The sequence below is a fragment of the Sinocyclocheilus rhinocerous genome, unplaced genomic scaffold, assembly GCF_001515625.1.
Source record: "Sinocyclocheilus rhinocerous isolate Xijiao unplaced genomic scaffold, SAMN03320098_v1.1 scaffold532, whole genome shotgun sequence".
In the NCBI taxonomy this organism is placed as follows: Eukaryota; Metazoa; Chordata; class Actinopteri; order Cypriniformes; family Cyprinidae; genus Sinocyclocheilus; species Sinocyclocheilus rhinocerous.
In genome coordinates, this window is record NW_015642820.1 from 328,558 (window position 1) to 332,943 (window position 4,386).

The 4,386-nt window shown below is 38.9% G+C and overlaps 1 protein-coding gene across 1 annotated transcript in view; it reads left to right on the forward strand.

Annotated features, from left to right (window-relative positions):
- The window catches only part of epha8 (eph receptor A8), a 111,904-nt gene that overhangs the window by 60,338 nt on the left and 47,180 nt on the right, over positions 1–4,386 (forward strand). The window lies entirely within an intron of this gene.

Sequence of the window (4,386 nt, forward strand, 5' to 3'; positions counted from 1 at the left end):
CCCCCCCCCCCCCCGTTGGTTTGCAAAGGGGTTTGCCAATAACTAATTTTCCTTAAGTGTTTTTTAATCTAATATTCATATTCTATTTTATTTCAGCTTTATTTTAATGAACTAAACTACTTTTAATATTGTATTATGATGCCTTCACCATCACTTGTAGTATCTGTTCTTTAAAAACATCCCAGCTTTGTTTTCATGTCCTTCTGTTGTTTATCTCGCCATATATCATGTAAGAGTTTGTAATAATATCCACAGAGGAGAAAATAGATGTGAGATTAGCCTTGAAGAGTATCAGGCTAATAACAGCACATCCCGAGGCTCTCCACAGGCCGCAAAACCATCATTTTTCCATAACAACATAATGCTACGTGATGCTATTTTGCTGCTACTACTATGTCTAAGGCCATAAGTGCACAGATGCAGATGTGAAACCTTTTATGCAAAGCAACATGTATTGCAGCAGCATTATTTTAGTATTGTTTATATAGTATTATAATATTTATTAATATTTTGATTTAGCTTTTAAAACATTTTTTTTATTCATTTTTAGAATTACAGATTTTTTATTTAAATTTTTGTTTTTAAATTAACTTTTAACTTTATGTATTTAATTAACTTATGTATTAATAATTAACTTTATGTATTTATTTATTTATTTTAGTGCTGTCAAACGATTAATCGTGATTAATTGCATCCAAAATAAAAGTTTTTGTTTACATAATATATGTGTGTGTTCTGTGTATATTTATTATGTATATATAAATACACACACATACAGTATATATTTAGAAAATATTTCCATGTATTTCCATGTATATATTTATATTAATATAATTTATACTATATATAAATATTTAAAATATATAAACATAACATGTTTTTCTTAAATATATACATGCATTTGTGTGTACATTACACACACATATATTATGTAAACAAAAATTTTCATTTTGGATGCGATTAATCGCGATTAATCGTTTGACAGCTCTAATTTATTTTGATTTCATTAATTTTTTTATTTAAGTTTTAGTTGTTTTAGTACTTCAACTTCAACTTATTTTATTTCAGTTGGTAGCCAAGGCATTGGACAATTGACCATTTTCATTTTATTTGTATTTGTATTTGTAAAATTATTTATATTTATATTTAATTTCAGTGTTATTTCAATTTTAATTGTATGTTTTATTATTTTACTTAATTTTATTTTATTTTAATTATTTTTTTTTAGCACCAAAAACTAATTTATGGTAAATAAACTGGCAGACAACTGAGTGTCAGAACTTTACTGTAAAAAATACAGTAGCAACATTTAAAATATTACATATTTAAGTTATATTTCCATTAAAAAGAAAAAGCTTACAGTTAAACTGACAGCCAAAAGATGTAACAAAAACCTTATGTACATTAAAAACACATTTATTTCAATTAAAAACAATCTACAAATGTGAGCTGTCACACAAGCAGTTCTGGGAATTTTCGCTGTAAAGTATAAGATGACTCGCTCTTTTTCACTTCCAAAAACTGTACATTTAAGAGTTTTTAACTCTAAAACTACTTGTGTATACATGGATGTATTTTAATTCAAGTTGCTAGCAATAAACATTTAGTTTTACCTGTTGAACTAGTCAGAAACCTAACCACAGAAGATGTCAGTTTACGTTAATGGCGATGATAGCATATTGTTTGTACATCATAATACAGCGACATTCATTATTCACAGTTCCCTTTCAGTCGGTCACTCTCGACGTCACGTCGGATGACCGACGAATTGGGATCTCGCTTAGAGAGACCAATCTACTTCAAGTGTAAACTAAACGAGCCAATGCACATTGGAACCTTTTACCGCCGGAAACCGATCTGCTGGTTCCTCCTCCCTCGACTGGTACTCGACTGGCCAGCGATGCTTATACGGCCTGTGGAGAAGCTGAGGAGGGCCGGTGGAGAATCTGGAAAACAGCGGTTTTCTCTGTCCCTGGGTCCCGGGAGGATACGAAGCGTCGTGGACGGACCACGCTCATCCTCCTCCTTCGCCAGCTGGCAGCAGCGGGCGGTTCGAGAGAGTCAACGAAGGCCCTACTCACGCACCCTCTGCCAACCTGTGGAACCAGGTAAGCGTCTGGCTCCATGGCCGAGTCCTGAGGTGGGCGTGGCAACGCGGCACTTTCCGGGTCCAAGTGACACCGGCCTGCCGCCAAACCTTCACCCCGTGGTCAGACTTTGCATTTCTCTGGGCAGGAGTGCCCGTAGAACAGGTCTTCAGACATGCTGTGGTTTACGCGGATGCCTCAACCACCGGCTGGGGGGCCACGTACAACGGGCTTGCAGTGTCAGGGGTTTGGACGGGGCCCCAAACTGCACTGGCACGTCAACTGCCTCAGAGTTGCTGGCAGTGCACCTTGCCTTGAGCCATCTCAAAGGGCGCTTATGAGGCAAGCATGTACTAGTCCGCACGGACAACACGGCGACCGTTGCGTACATCAACCGACAAGGTGGTCTGTGCTCCTGTCGCATGTCGCAACTTGCCCGCCACCTCCTCCTCTGGAGTCAGAAGCATCTGAGGTCGTTTCGTGCTGTTCACATTCCTAGGCTGCTCAACCGGGCTAGGTTCCTAGGCTGCTGACCCCAAGAGGTAGGTCACTTAGAAGCTCACTTCAGCGAGAGCACCGTCTACGAGACAAGCTAATGCTTTGAAGTGGAACCTGTTCATTGAGTGGTGTTCTTCTCACCGAGAAGACCCCCGAAGATGCCCGATCAGAGTCGTGCTGTCCTTTTTGCAGCTAGGGTTTATCCAGTCTTACTCATTGGGTAGTGCCATAGCAGCAGTAGCTGGTCCTCTTGTGCAAGCCCTGGCCTACGCCAAAAAGTAGGGGCGCAGGTGGCTTCCACAGGACACTGGAAGGGGCAGTAGCTGTGGCCCTTTGGTAGGATCCCAATTTCGTCGGTCATCCGACGTGACGTCGAGAGTGACCGACTGAAAGGAAACTTCTCGGTTACGTATGGTAACCCTCGTTCCCTGAAGGAGGGAACGGAGACGTCACGTCCCGTCGCCACAGCTCCTGTACCACCGCTGAGCGGCCGGGTCACCGGCTCGGCTCCTCAGCGAAAACCTGAATATGCGCTGCATCTGCTGCCTACTTATACTCACGCTGTGATCAGCGGCAGCTGGATGCAATAATCGCATGCCAATGTGCATTGGCTCGTTTAGTTTACACTCGAAGTAGATTGGTCTCTCTAAGCGAGATCCCAATTCGTCGTTCATCCGACGTGACGTCTCCGTTCCCTCCTTCAGGGAACGAGGGTTACCATACGTAACCGAGACGTTTTCCCATATAGTTTCCTGAGCTTCATCATCTGTCCAGCCCTCCGCTTGTAATTAGCAGTGAATATTCAGCGCTGGCTCGCAGAGCTCCAGAGATGAAAGCGTAGTGGCTCCTCCTCGCGAGGCTCTACGCAGTCGACTGGACGTCTTTCACAGCGCCGCTAGCCTTCAACTCCCTGCTTCACTATTTCATGAGCAGGACCAAAGAGAAGAGCTAATTGCCCACAGACAGTGCTATCAAAATAAGGCCTTCACAGAGGACGCTGCTTACGCTGAGGAGAGAAGAGGCGCTTCTCTCAAGATGGACTGCTGTTGTTCTTGACCGTCTACCTGAAAGTCACTCGTGTTCACGCTGATGAAAGTTGTAAAGCATATTTCATCAGTGTTTCTGGAAGTCTTGAGGAACCCAGATTTGAATTATTTATCATCAGTGTTGAGGAAGCTGCTTTATGAGTGGCAAGCTCATGTATTTATTTCAAGCAGGGACAGAGTTTAGTTACATGTTGCTGTTTTCGACTGTATATTTTGTATAGTACTATAATTTCTTATTTTAGTTTGTTTTTCCCTTTAATTTATTTTTAATTTAAGTTTTAGTTGTTTTAGTGCTTTATATTAATCTTTTTTTAATTTTTTTATTTGGTAGCCAAGGTTTTGGCCAATTGACCGTTTTCAATTAATTTTTTAAATAAAATTATTTATATTTTATTTCAGTGTTATTTTAATTTTAATTTTGTTTTAATATTTTATTTTATTATTTTTTATTATTTTAGCACCAAACTTTACTTATTTGCAAAAGCAAATTTTTGAAATTTATGGGAAATAAACTTTAATTTAATTTAATTTAATTTAATTTAATTTTTTATTTATATTTTTATTTTAGCAAGGATGCAAACACTACACACTATATTGCATCATTTTTATACCTTTTCCTCAAAAAATATTTTGTTACATGCTACTATTTTTGACTGTATATTTTGCATAGTACTATATTTTCTTAATTTATTATTTTTTTGTTTTGTTTTTTCAAACGGGGTGGAACACCACATATATTTTGCATCTTTTTCATA